The sequence below is a fragment of the Microcaecilia unicolor genome, chromosome 1 (genome assembly GCF_901765095.1).
Source record: "Microcaecilia unicolor chromosome 1, aMicUni1.1, whole genome shotgun sequence".
In the NCBI taxonomy this organism is placed as follows: domain Eukaryota; kingdom Metazoa; phylum Chordata; class Amphibia; order Gymnophiona; family Siphonopidae; genus Microcaecilia; species Microcaecilia unicolor.
Window position 1 is genome coordinate 593,835,297 of NC_044031.1, and position 26,207 is coordinate 593,861,503.

A 26,207-nucleotide genomic window follows, 5' to 3' on the forward strand; every position below is an offset into this window, starting at 1 on the left:
CCACAGTTACAAACAGTAAACCAAAAACACAAAAAGGGAGGGAGGAACCCCTACTGGGCAAACACTTAACTTTATCTCCTCCTAGACTCCTCCCCCCTTGTCACTCTTCCTTTCTCAGCACCATCTCTCTGCATTTTATTTCAAAGCTACTCCCCTTGGGCTGGGCTTCCTCCCACCCGGGGATCTCTCAGTCACTCCCCTCAGTGACTCTCTACAGGAATTTACTCTCTTAGTAATCTCAAACTAATTGGGGAATACACACACATGGCAATTCTATAAATAAGCACCAAGATTTTGGTACCCAATGCAATACACTGAGTACATAAGTACATAAGTATTGCCATACTGGGAAAGACCAAAGGTCCATCAAGCCCAGCATCCTGTCTCCAACAGTGGCCAATCCAGGTCACAAATACCTGGCAAGATCCCAAAAAAGTACAAAACATTTTAAACTGCTTATCCCAGAAATAGTGGATTTTCCCCAAGTCCATTTAATAATGGTCTATGGACTTTTGCTTTAGGAAGCCGACCAAACTTTTTTAAAACTCCGCTAAGCTAACCGCCTTTACCACATTCTCTGGCAACGAATTCCAGAGTTTAATTACACGTTGAGTGAAGAAACATTTTCTCTGATTTGTTTTAAATTTACTACATTGTAGCTTCATCGCATGCCCCCTAGTCTTAGTATTTTTGGAAAGCGTAAACAGACGCTTCACATTTACCCGTTCCACTCCACTCATTATTTTATAGACCTCTATCATATCTCCCCTTAGTTGCCTTTTCTCCAAGCTGAAGAGCCCTAGCCGCTTTAGCCTTTCCTCATAGGGAAGTCGTCCCATCCCCTGTATCATTTTCGTCACCCTTCTCTGCACCTTTTCTAATTCCACTATATCTTTTTTGAGATGCGGCGACCAGAATTGAACACAATATTCGAGGTGCGGTCGCACCATGGAGCGATACAAAGGCATTATAACATCCTCATTTTTGTTCTCCATTCCTTTCCTAATAATACCTAACATTCTATTTGCTTTCTTAGCCGCAGCAGCACACTGAGCAGAAGGTTTTAACGTATCATCGACGACACCTAGATCCCTTTCTTGGTCTGTGACTCCTAATGTGGAACCTTGCATGATATAGCTATAATTCAGGTTCTTCTTTCCCACATGCATCACTTTGCACTTGCTCACATTAAAAGTCATCTGCCATTTAGACACCCAGTCTCCCAGTCTCGTAAGGTCCTCTTGCAATTTTTCACAATCCTCCCTCGATTTAACAACTTTAATAACTTTGTGTAATTCTCAAATTTAATTATCTCACTAATTATTCCCATCTCTAGGTCATTTATAAATACGTATGTTAAAAAGCAGAGGTCCCAGCATAGACCCCTGGGGAACCCCACTAGCTACCCTTTTCCATTGAGAATACTGACCATTTAACCCTACTCTCTGTTTTCTATCTTTTAACCAGTTTTATCCACAATAGAACACTACCTCCTATCCCATGACTCTCCAATTTCCTCTGGAGTCTTTCATGAGGTACTTTCTCAAACGCCTTCTGAAAATCCAGATACACAATATCAACCGGCTCAACTGTATCCATGTTTGTTCACCCCTTCAAAGAGATGTAGTAGATTGGTGAGGCAAGATTTCCCTTCACTAAATCCATGCTGACTTTGTCTCATTAATCCATGCTTTTGAATATGCTCTGTAATTTTGTTCTTTATAATAGTCTCTACCATTTTGCCCGGCACCGACGTCATGCTCACCGGTCTATAATTTCCCGGATCGCCTCTGGAACCTTTTTTAAAAATCGGCGTTACATTGGCCACCCTTCACTATTCCGGTACCACGCTTGATTTTAAGGATAAATTACATATTACTAACAATAGCTCCGCAAGTTCATTTTTCAGTTCTATCAGTACTCTGGGATGAATACCATCTGGTCCAGGAGATTTGCTACTCTTCAGTTTGTAGAACTGCCCCATTACATCCTTCAGGTTTACAGAGAATTCATTAAGTTTCTCCGACTCGTCAGCTTTGAATACCATTTCTGGCACCGCTATCCTACCCAAATCTTCCTCGGTGAAGACCGAAGCAAAAAATTCATTTAATCTCTCCGCAACGGCTTTGTTTTCCCTGATCGCCCCTTTTACTCCTCGGTCATCTAGCAGTCCAACCGATACTTTTGCCGGCTTCCTGCTTTTAATATACCTAAAAAATTTTTACTATGTGTTTTTGCCTCCAATGCAATCTTTTTTTTGAAGTCCATGTTAGCCTTCCTTATCAGTGCTTTGCATTTGACTTGACATTCCTTATGCTGTTTCTTATTATTTTCAGTCGGTTCCTTCTTCCATTTTCTGAAGGATTTTCTTTTAGCTCTAATAGCTTCCTTCATCTCACTTTTTAACCATGTTGGCTGTCGTTTGGTCTTCCATCCTCCTTTCTTAATACGTGGAATATATTTGGCCTGGGCTTCCAGGATGGTGTTTTTGAACAGCATCCACGCCTGATGTAAATTTTTGACCCTCGCAGCCGCTCCTTTAAGTTTTTTTTCACCGTTCTTCTCACTTTATCATAGTGTCCTTTTTGAAAGTTAAACGCTAACATATTTGATTTCCTATGTATACTTACTCCAAAGCTAATATCAAATCTGATCATATTATGATCACTGTTATGAAGCTGCCCCAGCACCATTACCTCCCGCACCAGATCATGCGCTCCACTAAGGACTAGGTCTAGAATTTTTCCTTCTCTCATCGGCTCCTGTACCAGCTGTTCTATAAAGCAGTCCTTGATTTCATCAAGGAATTTTATCTCCCTAGCGTGCCCCAATGTTACATTTACCCAGTCAATATCAGGGTAATTGAAATCACCCATTATTATTGTGTTGCCCAGTTTATTTGCGTCCCTAATTTCCTTTAACATTTCTGCATCTGTCTGTTCATCCTGGCCAGGCGGACGGTAGTACACTCCTATCACTATCCTTTTCCCCTTTATACATGGAATTTCAATCCACAGTGATTCCAAGAACTGTTTTGTTTCCTGCAGAATTTTCAATCTATTTGATTCAATGCTCTCCTTAATATACAACTCTACCCCTCCACCAATTCGATCCACCCTATCACTATGATATAATTTGTACCCCAGTATGACAGTTTCCCACTGGTTATCCTCCTTCCACCAGGTCTCAGAGATGCCTATTATATCTAATTTTTCATTTAGTGCAATATATTCTAACTCTCCCATCTTATTTCTTAGGCTCCTGGCATTCGCATATAGACATTTCAAACTATGTTTGTTGTTCCTGTTTACATCATGCTCAGTACTTGACAGTATTAATTTGCAATCTTATGTCTGATTTTTATTTAAGGACACCTGATCTACTATGGTCTCTTTTGCAAGCTTACTATCAGGATATCCTATCTTCCCTGTTTTGGTGATATCTTTGAAAGATACCTTATCCCGAACCATGCACTTTTGAGCGACTGTCGGCCTTCCTCCCGTTTCTAGTTTAAAAGCTGCTCTATCTCCTTTTTAAATGTCGATGCCAGCAGCCTGGTCCCACCCTGGTTAAGGGGGAGCCCATTCTTTCGGAACAGGCTCCTCCTTCCCCAGAATGTTGCCCAGTTCCTAACAAATCTAAATCGCTCCTCCCTGCACCATCGTCTCATCCACGCATTGAGACTCCGGAGCTCTGCCTGTCTCTTGGGCCCTGCCTGTGGAATGGGTAGCATTTCAGAAAACACTACTTTAGAGGTTCTGGATTTGAGCTTTCTACCTAAGAGCCTAAATTTGGCTTCCAGAACCTTCCTCCCACATTTTCCTATGTCATTGGTTCTCACATGTACCAAGACAGCCGGCTCCCCCCAGCACTAAAATCCTATCTAGATGTCAAGTCTATAACTGGAGTGCCTAAAGGAAAGCGTTTATGTCAAGTCAATGAGAGTCGTAACTGTTTGTGCCTAAATGTGCCTTGAAATGTGTGCAGTTTATAGTATTCTATAAATTATGTATACTTTGAATAAGAAGAAGTAGCCTAATGGTTAGTGTAGCGGGCTTTGATCCTGGTAGCCTGGGTTCAATTCCCGCTGCAGTTCCTTGTGACTTTGGGCAAGTCACTTAACCTTCCATTGCCCCAGGTACAAAAACTTAGATTGTGAACCCTCTAGGGACAGAGAGAGGGGCATAATCGAACACAGACGCCCATCTCCAAGGTCGACTATCTCCGAGGACGGGTCCGCGGAGGGCGGGACAGACCGTATTTTCAAAAAAGATGGGCATCCATCTTTTGTTTCGATAATACGGTTGGTGCCGGGCAAATGCATTGGATTTGGGCGGATTTGAGGTGGGTGGTATCAGTTTTCAGCGATAATGGAAACCAAAGCCACCCAGCTCAAAAACGAACAACTCCAAGGCATTTGGTTGTGGGAGGGGCCAGGATTCATAGTGCACTGGTCCCCCTCACATGCCAGGACACCAACTGGGCACCCTAGGGGGCACTTGTAAAAAGTAAAAAAAAAAAAATTTTAAATACCTCCCAAGTCCATAGCTCCCTTACCTTGGGTGCTGAGCCCCCCAAATCCCCCCCAAAACCCACTCCCCACAACTCTACACCATTACCATAGCACTTATGGGTGAAGGGGGGCACCTAGATGTGGGTACAGTGGCGGTTTGGAGGGCTCCCATTTACCAGCACAAGTGTAACAGGTAGGGGGGATGGGCCTGGGTCCACCTGCCTGAAGTCCACTGCACCCACTAACAACTGCTCCAGGGACCTGCATACTGCTGTGATGGAGCTGGGTATGACATTTGAGGCTGGCAAAAAAAGTTTTTAAAGTTCTTTTTTTTTGGTGGGAGGGAGTTAGTGACCACTGGGGGAGTCAGGGGAGGTCATCCCCGATCCCCTCCGGTGGTCATCTGGGCAGTTGGGGCACTTTTTGGGGACTTGTTCATGAAAAAAAGGGTAAAAAAAAGCGGTCCAAATTCTCGCTACTGCCGCCCTTCTTTTTTCCATTATTGGCCGAGGGTGCCTATCTCTTCTCGGCCGATAAACACATCCCAGTCCCACCTTCACCACGCCGCCGACATGCCCCCATCAACTTTGTTCTTTCCCGCGACAGACTGCAGTTGGAGGCGCCCATAATCGGCTTTCGATTATACCGATTTGGGTGCCCATGAGAGAAGGGCGCCCATCTCCCGATTTAGGTCGAAATATTGGCATCTTTCTCTTTCGAAAATAAGCCAGAGAATGTACCTGCATATCATGTGTACAGCACTGCATACAGCTAGTAGCACTATAGAAATGATTAGTAGTAGTACATGTAAATATCAATTAGTGATGTCATTTATGTGAATAAGCGCACCTAATTTATACATTTACATGTGAAAGGAGTGCATACATGATGACACCCTATTCTAGAATGGACCTAGAATGGACCTTAACATATTTGCATTTTAAAAATAAAATACTGCGCAGTATTGCAAACCTTAATCTACATATCAGGCGATTAGTAGGTTTTCCAACACTCACTGTAAACTAGATACCTGTCCCAGCTACCTAATGAAATCCGCCGCTGACCGCTTCATAGCAGGTCTCACATCCCACCTAAATTACATGCTTTAGTAAGGCCTCTTCCCTAAGGAAAATGGCAATATCCTACTCACCCCAATACCAAAAGATACCAAGAAAAAAAACAAACAAAATCATTAACTACCATCCAGTAGCATCTATCCCGTTGGTGGTCAAACTGATGGAAAGCATGGTTACCAAACAACTTACAGATTACATAAACAAATTCTCAATATTACACGAATCACAGTCAGGCTTTCACCCCCTCCACAGCACGGAAACAGTATTACTCACTCTTCTAGCCAAATTCAAGCAGGAAATAGCAACAGGCAAAAACATCCTTCTCCTCCAATTCGACATGTCTAGTGCATTCGACATGATAAACCATAATATATTAATAAGATTACTAGATAAGTTTGGGATTGGTGGAAACATACTTAACTGGATCAAGGGCTTCCTAACCACAAGAACATATCAAGTAAAATCAAATTCAAACATATCATCACCGTGGAAAGCAGACTGTGGAGTACCGCAAGGATCACCGCTATCACCGATCCTATTCAACTTAATGATGAGCCCACTTGCCAAGTCCTTATCCAACCATGGCCTTAACCCTTTCATATATGCAGACAATGTCACAATATACATTCCTTAAAAAACCAAACTGACAGAAATCACCAACGAAATCAAGCTCGGCCTGAACATCATGGATTCATGGGCAAATGCATTTCAACTAAAACTCAATAAAGAAAAAAACTCATTGTCTCATCTTCTCATCCCAACACAGCGTGGACATCCCCACAAGTATCAACACCCCAGATCACACCCTTCCTATCTCAGACAGCTTGAAAATCCTCAGCGTTACAATGGACCATAACTTAACTCTAGAGAGCCAAGTGGCATCCACAACAAAGAAAATGTTCCTCTCAATGTGGAAACTCAAACACGTGAAGCAATTCTTCCCGAGGGAAACATTTCACAACTTGATACAATCAATGGTACTAAGCCACTTAGATTATTGCAATGGAATTTATGCGGGATGTAAAGAACAAACCTTAAAGAAATTTCAGACCGCTCAAAACATGGCAGCTAGGCTTATATTTGGTAAAACGTGATTTGAAAGCGCAAAACCCCTCCAAAAAACTACACTGGCTCCCAATCAAAGAACGCATCGCCTTCAAAATCTGCACCCTGATTCACAAAATCATATACGGAGCAGCCCCGAGTTACATGACAGATTTGATTGACTTACCAATTACAAATACATCCGAATCAACACGATCTTATCTAAATCTGCACTACCCAAGCTGCAAAGGACTTAAATACAAAACAACTTACGCATCTAGTTTTTCCTACATAAGCACACAACTGTGGAACGCATTACCAAAAGCCTTGAAAACGTCGTACGACCACCTAAACTTCCGGAAATCACTAAAAAACAACCTGTTTAAAAAGGCATACCCTACCGATCCAACTTAAATACCTAATCTCTGCAACACAACCAAACTAAAGCACGTAATGGACATAACACAACTCTTCCATTCTCCGATTCCCTAATGTGGCTGTGCCACATGAACTTGATCTTACCACAACATCACCCTGTATTTGTTCACACCAGAGCCTGCAAAGGCCTCTCCGGTACTATGTAAGCCACATTGAGCCTACAAATAGGTGGGAAATGTGGGATTCAAATGTAATAAATAAATATGAACTTTTATTCTACCCATCCCTCGTACAAATGATCTTTTAAATGCAGCACTTCCTGAGTAAAACACATTCTGCAATGTGCACACAGAAGCATCAAGCACAGTGTCTCTTTCCCCTTAGGGCATAGCATAGGCAGCTCATCCAAGGTTGATTGAACAGACTGATTATGTCATATTAGATTAATATATTTGTACATCTGATTATCTAGGAGAAGCTAATTGGATAAACAGAGCTACAACTACCTGCGTGCAAAAGGGCAAAACCAGGAATGGAACAGCTTGTTTGGTCAATCCTATGTCCCCTCCCCACCATGCAATACAATCCCTCTAGTGGTCTTTAAGCCAGTCACTGTCCCCACTGGTCACCAATTCCAATGTCAGCCACCCTGTAATACTGCCCACAATTTTGCTATGTGGGAGTGAAGTCTGATGTTTATACAGGGCTGGACAAAATATCAATATATTACATAAACTGGGGCCTGTGGTAAATATTTGTTAATGTGTGTTAGCACCTTTAATCAAGCTATCCTTTTGTAAATTACCAAAACAAAAACCCTGAAAAAAAAAAAAGACTCGAAGCCTATATAGCAAATACTACACCAAATCAGTATTAACTCCAGTGATTCAAACTGCAACCCCTACCTATAAAAAGGAAAAACTGCAAATATTACACCAGGTCCAAACTCTTCCTATAGGATAAACAAGGTCAAAGTACAATTGATTTGATTAACCGCTAAAGGTGATTGCCATCGAAGCAATGTACAACTTAACAAAATCAGATAATCAAGAAGAAAAATAAATACAATGACAATAGAAAAAGCAAGAAAGATAGACTTCCCCACTTAATGTGTCCCATACCCCCAGTAACAAATAGCTCCCAGACAGCATCCACCCAAGCGGCAAAACAAGAGAGCAAAAGCTTTCTGAAAGAAATAAGTGTTCAGAGAAGCTTTAAATTTAAAAAAAATGAGGGTGCAGAATGCAAGGTCAAAGGGAGAACATTCCATAAGATCAGACTCATAATAGAAAACATGGAATTCTGAAAAGTGTCTAAAAAGACTTGCCAAAAAGATAGAACGGTTAAAAGGTGCTGCTGAACTGAGCGTAAGGAACGAGTAGGAACATACAGTAATAAAAATGAGGACAAAAATTGAGGAGAACCTGATCCAATCACATTCTGAACCAGTAGCAGAATCTTATACTGAATACGATATTTTAATGGAAGCCAATGTTCTCACCCTCAGTAGCAGGGTCATACGTTCGTGCTCTACAAATCAGTTTGACAGCTACATTCTGCACCATTGAGAACTGCTACAAATCCTTACTCAGGAACTACACATTAAAGAACCCTTTACCTCAGCCACACACACTGAACATGCACAGACCCTCACCTAATACAAAATAAAGGACCAGAAATTAGAAACAGAAACATGTAGCCAAATTTGAAATACTATCCCCAAAAGGCCAGACTGGAAGTATAATGCTAGAAAAAAGAAAAGAGAATTAGAAATGCATTTCCTACTGTTCTTTACAAAATAAAAAGTAGAAGAGAGGCAAAATTCCCAAATGCTGACATAATCCAATCCATAAAAACTGAAGATAATGTTTTTTAATTTTCTACAGTTGTTGTTTATGCATTTTATTTTTTTCTTATTGAACTAGTTCCAGTCTCTCTTCTCTGCATCTCTTTTCCATTTCTTCTCTTGCCTCCTGTCCTCCTCCTCCCCTATATGTTTTAGATTAGAAACAATCTTCTTTTCTCTCTCTCTCTCTCTCTCCTCCCCATTTTTCTCTTTTCTGCTTCTGTCCAGTCATATCTAGATTTTACCCCAATCTCTTTTTCTCTCACTCTCCAGTCATCAGTGTCATTTTCACATTCACTTCTTTTATTGGGCAATAGTGTGGATCAAATCTATAAGGCTACACCAGTTCCAATCAAGGCAGCTGATCACACAGCTAATGTAATAGATTTGATCCATTCTGTCACTCCTAAAGGAATGAAATCTATAATATATTTGACTGTTATGTGCCTAATATTTTTTTCCAGCCTTGATACTCAAGTACTCTGTAAATTAATGCATGCCCCTGATGCACACATAAGCTGAAATGTGGATGGGCCGATGGTGGGTTGACTTACATAGCAACTTATATACTGTGAAACATAGCAGTCAGGGAATTCCTCCTTGCAAATTGTCTCTCCCTGTTCTCTGTTCTTCCAATCATCCCCCAACTACCTCCACCTAAAAAAATACTCCATGTATAAACTGCCCCACCCAAACACTATCCTCCACAATTGTCTCACCATCCCACACTGCTCCCACCCCTAAAAAGTACACTCACAACTCCCCCACTACCTCACAAACTGCTGCTACCATCCTGAATTAACTACCCTAGCACCCTGCAACACTCTCCCATCCCAAAAAACTAGTCCCCACAACTGCCCCATCTTGCAAACTGCCCCACTTCTAAAAACTACCCTCTAAAATGCCCAAACATCTCCCTGCAACTTTGCCAGTATCTCACAAATTACTATACCCCCAAAAAACTATCCCTCTAATACTGCATCACCCCACAAATTGACCCATTCCCAAAATCTACCCCAACAAATGCCCCACCACCCTGCTAATTTCCCCAAATCCAAAAAGTATCCACTGCAACCCCTCAACTGCCCCATATCCAAACTTTACCCTCACACTACTTCACTACCAACCCACTACCCTCTCTCTGATCTACTACAGCACAAACTGCTGCACTCCAAAACCTACCCCTTTGCAACCGCTCCATCACCCTGAAAACTGTCCTGTTCCCAAAGATTACCCCTATAACTGCCCTACCCAAAAACCACCTCCCTGCAAACTGTCTCGGGCATAGAAACTACTCCAACTGCACCACCACCTCGCTAACTGCAACAAGTTCAAAAAATACTCCAATGATAACTGATCCCATCCCCAAATACTACACCATACAACTGTCTATGCTTCACTATGCAAACTGCTTATCCTCAAAAACTACCCTGTAACTACCCCACCATTCCCCAAACTGCCCCCCCAAAAAGAAGACCATAAGAATAACCATACTGGGTCAGACCAATGGTCCATCTAGCCCAGTATCCTGCTTCCAACAGTATTCAATCCAGGTCACAAGTACCTGACAGAATCCCAAATAGTAGCAAGATTCCATGCTACCAATCCCGGGGCAAGCAGACTATGGACTTTTCCTTCAGGAATTTGTCCAAACCTTTTTTAAACCCAAATATGTTAGCTGCTGTAACCGCATCCTCTGGCAATGAGTTCAGGAGCTTAACTATTAATTAAGTGAAAAAATATTTCCTCTATTTGTTTTGTATGTATTGTCATGTAACTTCATTGAGTGTCCCCTAGTCTTTGTACATTTTGAAAGAGTAAAAAATCGAGTCACATTTACCTGTTCTACACCACTCAGTATTTTGTAGACCTCAATCATATCTCCCCCTCAGTTGTCTCTTTTCCAAGCTGAAGAGCCCTAACTTCTTTAGCCTTTCCTCATATGGGAGGAGTCCATCCCCTTTATCATTTTGGTCATGCTTTTTTTGAACCTTTTCTAATTCTACTATATCTTTTTTGAGATACAATGACCAGAATTGCATGCAATACTCAAGGTGAGTTCACACCATGGAGCAATACAGGGACATTATAATATTCTTCATCTTATTTTCTATCCCTTTCCTAATAATTCCTATCATCCTGTTTGTTTTTTTGGCTGTCGCCACACAATAGGCAGGAGATTTCAGAGTATTGTCTACGATGACACCTAGATCTTTTTCTTGGGTTCTGACTCCTAAGGTGGACTCTAGCATTAAGTAAATATGATTTAGATTATTATTCCCAATATACATCAATTTGCATTTGTCCACATTAAATTTCATCTACCATTTAGATGCCTAGCCTTCCAATTTCCTAAGGTGTTCCTGCAATTTTTTCACAGTCCCAGTACAGATTTCTGTGGCACTCCACTCTTCATCTTCCTCCACTGAGAAAAACAACCATTTAACCCTACCCTGTTTTCAGTTCCTAATCCACAACAGAGCATTGCCTCCTATTCCATGGGTTTTTAATTTTCTCAGGAGTATCTCATGAGGAACTTTGTTAAAAGCTTTCTGAAAGTTTAGGTGCACTACATCAATCCGCTCACCTTTATCCACATGGTTATTCACACATTCAAAGAAATGAAGCAAATTGGTGAGGCATGACTTCCCTTGGCTGAATCTATGCCAACTCTGACCCATTAAGCCATGTTTGTCTATGCATCCAGTTTATTCTTTATAATAGTTTCCACAATTTTGCCTGGCACAGAAGTTAGGCTTCCCTGTCTGTAATTTCCCAGATCACCCCTGGAATCCTTTTTAAAAATCAGCATTGCACTGGTCACCCTCCAATCATCAGGCACTTTGGATGATTTTAACGGCAGGTTACAGATCCCTAACAGCAGATCAGCAATTTCATGTTTGAGTTTTTTCAGTACCCTGGGATGCATACCATCCAGTCCAGGTGATTTAATACTCTTTACTTTGTCGATTTGGCTGAGTACATTTCCACTTCACTGAGATTTCTTTCAGTTCCTCTGCATCATCACCCTCAAAAACCGTTTCAAGTGCAGGTAGATGTCTTACATCTTCTTCAGTAAAGACTAAAGCAAAGAATTCCTTAATCAATCTGTCTTCTATGGCCTTGTCCTCTCTGATAGCCCGATGGTCAAAAGTAAAAGCAGGCACTAGCGGCCACTAACGCCGGACTAGTGCCCACATTTACCTTCATACCTATGATTATCGGGCAAACAGTGCTGGTGAGAGGCAGTAACGCAGAGCTCATTTAAATTAGATTTTTTTAAAAAAAATTGTATTTATCATTTTACTTAATTACATTCACATTTATCACGTAAATGTAAGGAAAAACAGAAATTAATATAAGTAAAAAGAAAAAATATTTTCTCTCAACAATATATATAATAGTCCACAATTGGGGGATCCAGGATCAGGAAAACAATCTCAAAGAAAATAAGAAAAACACCAAGTGATTAATCTTACAAATTCATATTTTCTGAGGGAGGAAAGTTAATCGGTAATTGCAGCCAGTACAGTGGTAACTAAAGGAAGTTGCTGCAGAGGGTTCTTCATCTGTTCTTTAACTCCACAAACTCTTGTAATTTCTTGGGTTCAACAAATAAGTAATAAGGAAATAAAACACTTAACAAGGGAACCGCTCTAGGAAGGTCCACCTAGGGCAATGATTCTTGGTTTAAAAGCCAAGAGTTCACACCTCCTAGTCTGCGATTCCCTTGATATATCAGGAAATATATTTATCTTTGAACCCCAAAAAACTATCAGCCATGTTTCGGAAATACAATTTCAAAGCATTGTTCCTATCTAAACCAAAGGCAAAAGTCACTAGTAATATAACTCTATATATAGGGTATTTTAGGAAGATTTATCATTCTCAAGTTATTTTTCCTTAATTGGTTCTCCAGAAGTTCCACTTTTTTACAAGAAACATGACTGTCCTTCATTACCAGATTAACTGATTTTCGTAGAGAAACCATTTCCGTAATCAGTCTCTATTTTTATATCTTGGACTTGCACTTTGTTAGGTAAGTGTTGATATAATCACATATTTATTCCTGAAAAATTTTTGACATCTGAAGAAGAGAATTATTCACACTCTGCAGCACTTCCCATAGTGCGTCCATTATGACATTTTTTGGCTTCACCAGGTCCAATTTCTCCACAGAAAACGCTCCAGATATCTTCGGGGGGAAAAGCTCACTCTCCAATCCCCCAGTTGGTTTATTATCCGGAGTCAATGCTGCGCCAGGACCTCCTCGGATCGCATGAGAATCCTAACCCACTTCGGGCATTTCCACTGTCGACCTACAGAGCGAAGCGTTACTGTTTCCAGGTCTTGGAGAGGTCATGCCAACAGGGGGAATCAAAGTCACTCCCTCTCCACTGAGATTCGACGATAAAGCCTTGCTGTTCCCCGAAGCAGGAACCGATATCCCCGACGTTATGACCCCGAATCTCTCCAAAGTAGACTGAGAAGTGGTGGGAACCCCAGCCGTGTTCGAGGAGGACAACACCACGGCTTTGCCTTTTTTCTTCCCCATTCTCTGGGGAGCGCACCTACTTCTTCAGGTATTCTGGTGTAAAATGGGAACTCAACTAACATACGTCCTCCCTCAACGCCATCTTGGATCCTCCAGTTTGGGACACTCTTTGTCTGGTTTCTCCTCAGAGGCCTGTCTGATATGGGTAACCCTTCAGCATAGCCCTCTAAGTGTGGGGCAGTTAGCACAATTACAGATCTCACTGTACAAATGATCCACCCCCCAAGTTCTATCCATCCCTCCTACAAATGATCTTTTAAATGCAGCACTTCCTGAGTAAAACAAATTCTGCAATGTGCAGTTGTGTACACAGAAGCACCAAGCACAGTGTCTCTTTCCCCTTAGGGCATAGCATAGGCAGCTCATCCAAGGTTGATTGAACAGACTGATTATGTCATTGAAACACGGAAGCCCCTCCACCACTTACAAGGTGGTGTCCCTTCGGAGGGGCATTTAAATTAGATTTAAATAAGCTCTGCTTGTATTCCACCCCTATGATCAGAGAACAGCGGTCTGATTGTAGGAACGGAATAGCGCCTTAATCCTACGCCAGCTCAAAGCTGGCATTAGGATTAAGGCTCTGCTTCCACCCCCCCAACCCCTCCCGTCAGAGTCAGGCTGTGTCCTGCCATTACTCAGGCCTGGTGGCTTAGTAGCCCCCACACCCCCAGGACAGCAACATGGGGCTAGACAACCAGGCCCCTGACATGACAGCCCAGGGCTGGAGGTCCAGTGCATCTCTAGCCCCCTAAACCCCCACACCCAAAACAACATCCCTGATGGTCTAGCAGCCAAATCCCCCCCCCCCCCCCCCGGTACCTCCGCTTCAATGCTGCCTTCAAAATGGTTGTGTCCTGCCCTGCCCAGTGCATCCTGGGATGCGCTGGGTGGGGCTTCCTTACCATGTAAGGGACGAACTCCCTTATATGGTAGGGAAGCCCTGCCTAGTGCATCCAAGGATGCATTGGGTAGAGCGCCACCATTTTGAAAGCGACGCTGGAAGAGGAGGGAATGCTACTCCCTCCTCTAACACGGAAGTATGGGGGGGTGTTGGCTGCTAGACCACTAGGGTGGGTGTTAGGTTGGCAGCCCACTTGGGACAAGGGATATTTGTTTGGGTGTTGGGGAGTTAGGGGGGCTAGAGATTCACCGGATCTCCAGCCCCCCATGTCACTGTCCCAGGGGGGTGTGGGGACTTGGGGGGGGGCACTAGACCCTTGGACTTTCAGCCTCTATGTTTGACAGGTCTGGGCTTTTGACAGCCTGGACCTGTCAAACAAGTGCGGAAGGATTGTGCCTGATCCTCCCGCACAGTACCTCTATGGTCAGAGCTTATAGCATGCTTAAATTTGCATGCTATTAGCTCTTATTATAGGGGCATTAATGTCCCATGCTGTGCTGGTGCTAATTTTAGATCACTGTTTGGAACTGCGTGGGGCTTCTGATCATCTAGGCATGAGTGCCCCTTTTGTTCCTTGATGATCTAATGGTCCCACGGATTCCCTCACAGGCTTTCTGCTTCTGATATACCTGAAAAAAGTTATTACTACCAGTTTTTGCTTCTATGGCAAGTTTCTCTTCATATTCTCGTCTACCCTTCTTTATTAAGGCTTTCCATCTCACTTGCCAGTTCTTATGTTGCTTCTTATTTTCCTCATTTGGATCCTTTTTCCATTTTTTTGAAAGATGTTCTTTTGGCTCTAATAGCCTCTTTCAATTCACCTTTTATCCAAGCAATTAATCTACCATCCTCCAAACTGCCCCACCCCCCAAAAAAAACTATTTCCCCCCCCCCCCCCAGACACAGCTCTGCATGCTTTCCCCACTTGTTCTCTAGTTCAAAACAACATTATTTGCCTCCCCCCCCCCCCCTTTAGAAGGTGTAGTATTTCTGAGGTGGAACATCTATTGATGTATTATGCAGACCTCCCTCACAGGCAGAAGAAATATACAAAAATTCAATAAAAGCCATTTACAATCGGCTCAATATTTAAAGCGATTTAACCAGGGAGGAGAGGCTGCTGCCCGGTTTAATTGCCTGTGCAGGGCTGTCCATTGATACTCACTGGCAGTTAACTGGATAATGCCACTGAATATCAGCATTATCCGCCTAAGCTGACACCCGATATTCGGTGGATGGTCTGGGGGTGGAGTCGGCAACTAACCCGTTAAGAGAGGAAGTTATCATTGTGGGCTATCATTAAGATCAGCAATGTTACCACCAAATGAGACTTTCTGCTAAACTAGCACAACTTGTGATATAGTACGGTCCAGTCAGTCTGCCCAACAAGATAAACTCAGAGCGTAAGTTATGATGAGATATTACATATGTTTACTTGATTTGATTTGTCCTTGCCATTTTCAGGGCACAGACTGTAAAAGTCTGCCCAACACTGGCTTTGTTTCCCATTTACTGGTGTTTTGCCATCTAATCACCGCTAAGCTTTTTTTTTCCATGCCTTTTATACAGGATTCCTTCGTGTTTATCCTACACATTTTTTAATTCTGTTACTCTTTTCATCTGCATCACCTCCCATGGGAGGGCATTCTAAGTATCTACCACCTTCTCCGTGAAAAAGTTTTTCCTGACATTATTTCTGAGTTGGACCCCTGTAACCTCGATTCGTGTCCTCTAGTTCTAGCACCTTCCCATCTCTGGAAAAGGTTTGTTTGTAGATTAATACCTTTCAAATATTTGAATGCTCACTTCGGTTATTGGAAAAGTAATGGAAGCCATGCTGAAGAAAAGGATAGTGAATTTCCTGGAAGCCAATAAGTTGCAAGATCCGAGACAACATGGTTTCACCAAAGGGAAATCGTGCCAAACAAATCTCATTGAATTCTTTGACTGGGTGACAGGAGAATTAAATCAAGGACGTGCTATGGACGTCATCTACTTAGATTTCAGCAAGGCTTTTGACACGGTTCCCCACAGGAGGCTCTTGAATAAACTAGACGGCCTGAAGATAGGACCCGAAGTGGTGAACTGGATTAGGAACTGGTTGACGGACAGATGCCAGAGGGTGGTGGTGAATGGAGTTCGCTTGGAGGAGGGAAAGGTGAGTAGTGGAGTGCCTCAGGGATCGGTGCTGGGGCCGATTCTGTTCAATATATTTGTGAGTGACATTGCCGAAGGGTTACAAGGTAAAGTTTGCCTTTTTACGGATGACACCAAGATTTCCAACAGAGTGGACACCCCGGAGGGAGTGGAAAACATGAAAAAAGATCTGAAGAAGCTAGAAGAATGGTCTAACGTTTGGCAATTAAAATTCAATGCGAAGAAATGCAAAGTGATGCACTTAGGGAGTAGAAATCCAAGGGAGACGTATGTGTTAGGCGGGGAGAGTCTGATAGGCACGGACGGGGAGAGGGATCTTGGGGTGATAGTATCTGAGGACCTGAAGGCGACGAAACAGTGCGACAAGGCGGTGGCCGTAGCTAGAAGATTGCTAGGCTGTATAGAGAGAGGAATGACCAGCAGAAGAAAGGAGGTTTTAATGCCCCTGTATAAGACGTTGGTGAGGCCCCACCTGGAGTATTGTGTTCAGTTTTGGAGGCCGTATCTTGCGAAGGATGTTAAAAAAATGGAAGCGGTGCAAAGAAAAGCTACGAGGATGGTATGGGATTTACGTTCCAAGACGTATGAAGAGAGGCTTGCTGACCTGAACATGTACACCCTGGAGGAAAGGAGGAACAGGGGTGACATGATACAGACGTTCAAATATTTGAAAGGTATTAATCCGCAAACGACTCTTTTCCAGAGATGGGAAGGCGGTAGAACGAGAGGACATAAAATGAGATTGAAGGGGGGCAGACTCAGGAAAGATGTCAGGAAGTATTTTTTCACGGAGAGGGTGGTGGACGCTTGGAATGCCCTCCTACGGGAGGTGGTGGAGATGAAAACGGTAACGGAGTTCAAACATGCGTGGGATATGCATAGAGGAATCCTGCGCAGAAGGAATAGATCCTCAGAAGCTTAGCTGAAATTGGGTGGCGGAGCAGGTGGGGGGAAGAGGGGGTGGTGGTTGGGAGGCGAGGATAGGGGAGGGCAGACTTGTACAGTCTGTACCAGAGCCAGTGATGGGAGGCGGGACTGGTGGTTGGGAGGCGGGAAATACTGCTGGGCAGACTTATATGGTCTGTGCCCTGAAAAGGACAGGTACAAATTCAAGGTAAGGTATACACATATGAGTTTGTCTTGGGAAGACTGGATGGACCATGCAGGTCTTTTTCTGCCGTCATCTACTATGTTACTATGTTTTGCTTGTATCACCCTTGTCTCTCCTACATGTTCAGGTCCTCAAGTCTCCCCTCATGTGTCTTGTGGTGCAAACCCCATACCATTTTTGTAGCTTTTCTCTGAACCGCTTCAAGTCTTTTTACATCCTTAGCAAGGTCTGGCCTCCAAAACTGAACACAATACCTCAGCTGAGGCCTCACTAATGACTTGTACAGGGACATCGGCACTTCCTTTCTTCTAATGGTAAAATAACTTGTCTTAACAATAGCCCATATTGATAACTTCCCCCCTAAGTGCCAATATTCAGCCCTTAATCAGTTAAGATAACTGGCCAAATAGGGCTGCATTAATAGCAGTTTTATATTCTGGTTTAACATAACTATTTGAGGCTGAACATACCTGTATATTCAAAGCCGGTGCCGGGATATAGCCTGTCATTGAAAAACTTTCTGATCGAGGGGCTCTGTTGAACCACTGATGAGAGCAGACGCTTAGAGACTCCCTTCCCTGTATTTCTTACAAGATAATCATTTTAATATACTTAAATTGTATTTTTTTTGTTCTTAATTGCCTTCATTTAACTCATAAACACAATGAGGGGCATAATGAGGAGCACAATGAGAGCGTCCTCGCAGGACGTCCCCGCAAAGGGGCGAGGAAACCTGTATTATCGAAACAAGATGGGTGTCCATCTTTCATTTCGATAATACGGTCGGGGACGCCCAAATCTCAACATTTAGGTCGACCTTAGAGATGGTCGACCTAAATGTTGAGATGGTCGACCTTAAAGATGGTCATCCCCGGTTTTCGACCATAATGGACACCCATCTCAAAAACGACCAAATCCAACTCATTTGGTCATGGGAGGTGCCAGCATTCGGAGTGCACTGGTCCCCCTGACATGCCAGGACACCACCCTAGGGGGCACTGCAGTGGACTAACTGATGCACTAACTGAACGGAAAAAGCCCTTCCCTTACCGATCCCTTAGCGATTTGGAAAGGAACGGGCATGCATGAAGGAAATCGCATGCAAATGAGCTGCTCACTGTTAGCTCATTTGCACATAATTTCCTTCCTAAGGAGGGGAAGCCAGTGCAGAGCAGCCAAGCATTATGCATGGCTGCTCTGTGAATGCCAAAGACGGCTTCATACATGCAGACAAGCTGCTTACCGTCTACAACCTTAAATAAATTGCCATCTACAACCTTTGAAAAATACAAGTCCAGGTGAAAACGTCCAAGTGCTCCCCTGGATCTAGGAAAAGGACCCCAGACAGAAAAATTTGCTGGATGTCGATTGTGAAAACCCGACTACAATGTCATCTAAAAGTAGGAAGATCATGGATTCTCTGCAGGGAAATTGTCCAGATAACCAGTAATGAAATCCATATTGGAAGGGCTAATACTGGACCTAGTGCTTATGATTGGAGAGTGTGGTTCCCAGGTTATAGGGGAGATTATTTGACATCCAGAGATCACCAGATGGTGTGGTTTAGTATTAGAACAAGTGTGGAAAAACATCTTTCAAAAGTGAAGGTCCTAGACTTCAGGAAAGCTAACTTTGTTAAGATGAGGGAACACCTCAAGGAGTTATTAGATAGATGGGACCATCTAGTGGAAGTAGAAAATAAGTGCTCAAAACAAAGATATTTTAAGGGCAATAAACCTTTTCGTTAGGAAAGTAAATAAAGGTAAGAGGAAAAGGTCATTATGGTATTTGAAAAAAGTATTGGGAAAAAGTGGGATGTTTGACCACGGAAACCAAAGACTAGAGAAATAAATTCTTCTAAAAGCAAACGTTTATTAAATAAATAAATAAACTAAAAGTAAGAAGAAAAGGTCATTATGGTATTTGAAAGAAGTAGCCAAAAAAAGAAAAGAAAAAGGTTAGAGAAAAAATTACAAGAGATTGGAGAGAAAGGAAGACAAGTAATAGTATCTGGAAAAATTAAGGAAGTAAAGTAGTCAGGAAAGCAAAAATGCAAAAAAAAAAAAAAAAATTAGCCTGTACAATATAATGAGAGACAAAATGTTTTTGTTTTTTTAAATATATTTTAGTGAAAGGAGGAAGTGCAAAAGTGGCATGGTAAGACTCAAGATTGAAAGGGAGTAATATATAGAGGCTAAGAACATAAGAATAGCCATACCTGGTCAGACCAATGGTCTATCCAGTCCAGTATCCTGCTTCCAATAGTGGCCAATTCAGGTCACAAGTGCCTGACAGAAACCCAAATAGTAGCAACATTCCAGATTCCCAAAGAGTAACAAGATTCCGGAATTCCAAATAGTAGCAACATTCCATGCTACTGATCCCAGGGATAAGCAGTGGCTTTCCTCATGTCTCAATAGCGGACTATGGACTTTTCCTCCAGGAACTTATCCAAACCTTTTTTAAACCCAGATACGCTAACCACTGTTACCACATCCTCTGGCAATGAGTTCCAGAGCTTAACTATTCATTGAGTGAAAAAATATTTCCTCATGTTCATTTTAAAAGTAGTACCATGTAACTTCCTTGAGTGTCTCCTAGTGCTTGTACAGCAGTAGGAGGCCACTATCCCCCAGCTTCCATCCATTGAAATTATTTTTTGATGGGTGGTTAGGGGCCCTGTTTACTAAGGTGCACTAGCATTTTTAGCGTGTGCTAAAAATTAGTGCGTGCTAACCGTCTAGATGCCCATAGAAATATTATGGGCATCTACATGGTTAATGTGAGCTAATGCTTAGCGCACGCTAAATACACTAATGTACTCTAGCGCAGCTTAATAAACAGGGCCCTTAGTGTCCGGTGGCCAAGTCACTATCAGTCTGCCCCTGCTAGGCGCACTTTAATAAAATTACCCTCGCCATGACAGGAATACTTATAATCCAAGTTCACATCACAGCCAGCAAAGATATCCTAACCAGTCCTGAAAAATTTTTTAAGTAAGTTTTTTTTAAGTAATGGGAGGAAAAAACCTCAAATTGTAAAGGCACACTCCTAGTGTTGGTGTCACCAACTATTGGGAGGTCCTTCAAATCATCACAGGTAAAAAAAACCTTTTTTGTTATTTTCTAATTATTAATTTGTACACTCTATTTAAACAAACATAACACACCCGTCTATTTCTAGTACGGGAAAAAGCACTTATCTTATGCAATTTACAGTCAACTTGACACCTTCCATGGCCCGACTAGGCCTCAGTTTCGTGTCCTTCCTCAGGGTGCCGTGGTGTCTGACTAATCGAATAGAGTGCTCTCCGATCTGTTCACGCTGAATGAATGAATGGAGCTCCCTAAGGTTGATTAACAGATCAACAAAGGAGTACCTTTTATCATTGTTTGAGGTTTTTCCGCCTTCAGCAGTGATAGCAATATAACACACACGGATAAGTAGAGATCAACATAATTTGATGAGTTAGACGAACAGTGTGATACTCTACTAGCTCTGGGTTGCTGTGAGGAATACTTGTAAACCAGAGTATATTGAGTATGATGTCAAATCTGTCATAATGCTTGTTTTGAACAGGCTACCGCAAAATTTGTGAAAGTGTTTTGCAGTAAAATGCCTGTCAGCATGTGCTAATTGCACATTATTTCTTGGGGTGATTTTGGGGGGAGGGGCATGTCATGGGTGGGAACTAGCAGGAACACATTATCCAGCTAGCCCATTCAAATTAGCATGCACTAACTGACCACCACAGAGTTAACACGGGATCGCTTACTGGAAAAAACATATATTAAAAAACCTGCAAATATGCCCCACTGAATCTGGCCTTAGCATGCAGGAAAGCCCTACGTTACATCGTACTAAGGCCAGATTCTAGCATGGTTTAGTAAAAGGACCCCTTATTGATGGCGCCAAAAACAGGACCGAAGTACAGCAGTTAAGCAGAACAGTTAAGCAGAGCATGCGCTTATCCGATGTGCACTTAAGTGGAGTGCATTGTACAATGTAGTTATGTGATGATCTCTATCTTTTTTTGAGAATGCCATACATTTGAATGTTAGTAAGTAGCCTAGAAGCAGAGACAGCACAGATGAACTTTGACTGTCCCTGCGACGGAGTGCAGTTGGGGACATCCAAATTCGGCTTTCGATTATACCAATTTGGACGTTTCTGTGAGAAGGACGTCCATCTTCCGATTTATGTCGAAAGATGGGTGTCCTTCTCTTTTGAAAATGAGCCTAATAGCCATTTAAATATAATATTCTGCTCTTAACCAGCTATGGGTCACTGTATAAAAATAGGACTGACTTTTATGCAGTCCTATTTATGCAGTTAACCTGGCTGGATAAAGGTTCAGGTACTTATTCAACATAATGAAAACTGAGCAGATCAAATGGATGGTAAAATAAGATTTATTAAAAACATGCAAACAAAGTACAAAGTGCCTGACACAGGCCATGTTTCGCCCACACAAGGGCTGCATCAGGGGCTAAGTGGTATGGCCAATGAAGAATACCACTAATAGTCAGGGCTGCCGAGAGGGGAGGACAGGGGGGACAAAATTCCCGGGGGCCGCAGTCCCACCCGCCACCGGGCCCCTTCCACCCGAACCCCCGCCAGCAGAGGTGCTGTCTTCTGTTCTGACTCCAGCGTGCGCGGCCCACACAGACACTCTCATCTGATCTTCCCTGTACTCTGCAGGGCTTCTGTGCGTCTGATGTGCAGGACGTCAGACACACAGAAGCCCTGCAGAGTACAGCGAAGATCAGCTGAGAGGAGCGCATCTGTGTGGGCTGCGCACACCGGAGTCAGAAGACAGCACTTCTGCTGGTGGGGGTTTGGGTGGAAGGGGCCTGGCCCAGTGGCGGAGGCGGGTGGGACTGTGGCGCCGGGCCCCCCTCAGGGGGGGGGGGGGCGAAGACAACCTGGGGTGGTGGTAGTGGGGGCGGGGCCCAGGGGCGCCCTTGTCCTGGGCCCAGCCCAGTCTCTCGGCGGCCCTGCTAATAGTGGTCATGAAGAACAGCAAAAAAACCAGAAGATGGCAGCCTCTGTCAGAAATCCAGTTTTCATTATGTTGAATAAGTACCTGAACCTTTATCCAGCCAGGTTAACTGCATAAATAGGACTGCATAAAAGTCAGTCCTATTTTTATACAGTGACCCATAGCTGGTTAAGAGCAGAATATTATATTTAAATGGCTATTAGGCTCATTTTCGAAAGAGGAGGACACCCATCTTTCGACACATCCAAATCGGTATAATCGAAAGCCAAATTTGGATGTCCCCAACTGCACTCCATCGCAGGGACGGCCAAAGTTCATGGGGGTGTGTTGGAGGCGTAGCGAAGGCGGGACTTGGGTGTGCCTAACACTTGGATGTCCTTGACCCATAAAAATGAAGGACGTCCCCGATGAGCACTTGGACATTTTCACCCAGACCTGTTTTTATTACGACTAAGGCACCAAAAGGTGCCCGAACTGACCAGATGACCACCGGAGAGAATTGGGGATGACCTCCCGTTACTCCCCAGTGGTCACTAACCCCCTCCCACCCTCAAAAAAACATCTGTAAAAATATGTCGTGTCAGCCTCTATGCCAGCCTCAGATGTCATACTCAGGTCCATGAGAGTAGTATGTAGGGCCCTGGAGCAGTTTTAGTGGGTGAGTGCACTTCAGACAGGCGGACCGAGCCCCATCCCCCCCCCCCCCCCACCTGTTATGTTTGTGGAGGAAACAGCGAGCCCTCCAAAACCCACCAGAAACCCACTGTACCCACATCTAGGTGCCCCCCTTCATCCGTAAGGGCTATGGTAGTGGTGTACAGTTGGGGGTAGTGGGTTTTGGGGGGCTCAGCACACAAGGTAAGGGAGCTATGTTCCTGGGAGCATTTTATGAAGTCCACTGCAGTGCTCCCTAGGGTGCCTGGTTGCTGTCCTGGCATGTCAGGGGGACCAGTGCACTACAAATGCTGGCTCCTCCCATGACCAAATGGCTTGCATTTGGTCGTTTCTGAGATGGACGTCCTTGGTTTCGAAAATCGCTGAAAATCAGAAACATCCATGTCTAGGGACGTCCAAATTTAAGGATTTGGACGTCCCTGACGGTATTTTCAAAACAAAAGATGGATGTCCATCTTGTTTCGAAAATACGGGTTTCCCCGCCCCTGGATTAGGAGGTTTTGCAAGGACGTCCAAATCGAAACGTGGACGTCCCTTTCGAAAATGCCCCTCCAAGTGTTAGCTGGTTCTGCAAACCTGGAAATTCAATGCCAGTGCCTGGACATGGCCCGACATTGAATTTCCAGGTTTAGCGCTGGTGGCGGTCAGCAAAACATTGATTGCTGCCAATATTGCTATGAAGGGGGAAGTATTATTGATAGGTGATTTCAATATACCAGGTGTTGATTGCCTGGAAGTAGGAAGATTATATTCTGGGAGTGAGAGAGTACAATGTTAGAGTTTGAAATACATGAAATTACCCAAAGGAGATCTAGCTTTTCTTTGATCAAATATTATGATACCCTAAACAATGTGGTTTCTATGTTGACCATAGTATGGAATGATTAATGACATTGCCATCTAAAAGCCTGAAAGGATATGTTGCTTATCCAACTTGATTGCAGTTCTGCTTTTGATGTAGTAAATCATTCATTGTTTCTTACTCACCTCAGTGAAACAGGCGCTGCGTATGCCTTGTAGCGCTATAGAAATGCTAAATAGTAGTAGTAGTAGTAGCTTGAAACTGGTTACATAAGAGTAGCCATACTGGGTCAGACCAATGGTCCATCTAGCCTAGTATCCTGTTTTCCAAACAGTGGCCAAGCCAGGTCACAAGTACCTTGCAGAAACCCATTCATACTTTTCTTTCCATACCTTCCAGGTTACATTCAACAAAGGAACATCTCCTTCTTTACCTCTTACTTATGGGGTGCTCCAAGACTCCATTCTTGCCCCAACATTATTTAATATCGTGACCTGAATGTCAGCATGTATGCATATGCCAACAACATACAACTCATTGTGTATGATACCTGGGACTTGTTATTTCAGAAAAGTTTGTCAAACAGTCTGACCAAAATCACTTGTTTGATTACTCAGCACAGACTGTCTTAATCCTTTGAAATCTGAAGCTCTCTGGCTCACCATCCATCATTCTGTTGTTCCCTACCAACAGATCATATCTCTTAAACCATTTCTAAATGCTCAGGTTCTGAAAACTCTATTGTATACTTTCATAATGAACTGTTTTGATTAATGCTTTGATTTCAGGTGTCCTGTGCTATTCTCTTAAATGTTGTCAACTCATACAGAATACAGTAGTAAACTTAATTTATAATGCTAAAACAAAATCAAATCATGTCATTCTGTTTTTGCTTGAACTACATTGGTTGCTGATCCCTTGTCTCCTACATGGTCTTTGTGGATTACCTGAGAACCCGACTGGTTGGGTGTGTGTCCTAGGTTGAGAACACCTGCTTTAAAGGAAAATAGGTGCCTGCTTTTCCTTATAGAGTACTAGTGTAGCCAACAGTTGCAGGCCAGTATCCAACATCCCGTTTCTAGGGAAACGCATAGAGCAAACAGTCTGTGTTCAACTTCATGATTGGCTAGAAAAGAGAAAGTGGCTAGATCTGCGTCAACCTAGATTCAGACCCAGTTATGGAACAGAAACGGTCCTCGTATCCCTACTAGATGATCTTCACAGAAACCGAGACAAGGGATTCGCCTCGATGTTAGTATTGCTTGACTTCTCAGCAGCTTTTGACACTGTGGATCATGAAATCATGCTAGCATGACTGACCGAAGCAGGTATCAATGGAACAATCAGATCCCTCCTTGGAGTAGACCCCCAATCTTGATAGGCCTCCCTGGGCCTACCTTAATTCCTTGGTGCTCCAGTGGGGCAGAAGTGAGGCCCACTCGCTCCAGCCCCATGCAGCAGTCTCAAGAAAATCTCACTACAGCCTCACAGTACTACACAAGTATCATGAGAGGTCATGGCAGCCATTTTCTTGAGGCTGCCGCATGGCAGGATCGAGTGGTCCTTGCTTCTGCCCCTCTCACCCCCACTGGACAACCAGGAAGTTAAGGTAGGCTCAAGGGGCCTACTGAAACTAGGGGGACACGTTCTGGGGGGGTGGTCTCTGTGTGTCATGAACTGGGGAAGAAGGGAGGGAAGGAGAAAAGAAAGAGGGGGGATATTTGTGGGAGGGGGGATTCAACAAAACAGCACATTTTTTTTTAATACGGGTCCTATCCGATATTCAGCCAGGATCCACATAACTGTCTTGTGCGGCCCCAGCTGAATATTAGCTAGGACATGTATAAGGTCCATCCACCAGAACAGCCCAAATTAGCACCAGATATTCAGTACTAGTGCCCTCACATGGCCAGGCACTGAATATCCCGGGCTCATTTAGCCGGCAATGGTCAGTGTTTAAAAAAAATGCTGATTGCCACTGGCTGAATATCTGAGGTTTAGGGAGAAAAGATCGGTGAATTATCCCCTGAAGTGTTCCGGCTGAGCTCCAACGCAAGAAAGACCTCACCTAAATAAATTCAACCACAGCTAAGTGACATTTGCAAAGGGTGTTGAAGGACATATAATTTTTTTGTGGTTTACAACAT